Source organism: Penaeus monodon, chromosome 28 (genome assembly GCF_015228065.2).
Source record: "Penaeus monodon isolate SGIC_2016 chromosome 28, NSTDA_Pmon_1, whole genome shotgun sequence".
Classification (NCBI taxonomy): Eukaryota; Metazoa; Arthropoda; class Malacostraca; order Decapoda; family Penaeidae; genus Penaeus; species Penaeus monodon.
This window is the reverse complement of record NC_051413.1, coordinates 4,719,803-4,720,010: the sequence shown is the minus strand read 5'-3', so window position 1 is coordinate 4,720,010 and position 208 is coordinate 4,719,803. Positions and strand designations below refer to the sequence as shown.

The 208-nt window shown below is 47.1% G+C and overlaps 1 protein-coding gene across 1 annotated transcript in view; it reads right to left on the bottom strand.

The window, feature by feature from the left end:
- Positions 1 to 208, bottom strand: part of LOC119591303 (epidermal growth factor receptor-like) — a gene marked incomplete in the record, with an annotated part of 71,591 nt that overhangs the window by 12,100 nt on the left and 59,283 nt on the right.

Sequence of the window (208 nt, the reverse complement as noted above, 5' to 3'; positions counted from 1 at the left end):
GACGAGACACGCCCTCGAGACAAAACTACGAAATGAAACGTTTCACTCAACAATTGAACTACCCTAACTTGCCCTGAAGACCTAACTAGGCTTTGTCCAGTCGCCTGCCACTACGTGCCCGGACGAGGGAAAAGGCGAAAACACGTGTTATTTCAGTTGTTAGTCATTTGTGAAAGTTGGTTTGGGTCAAAACGCTCAGGTGTGACAT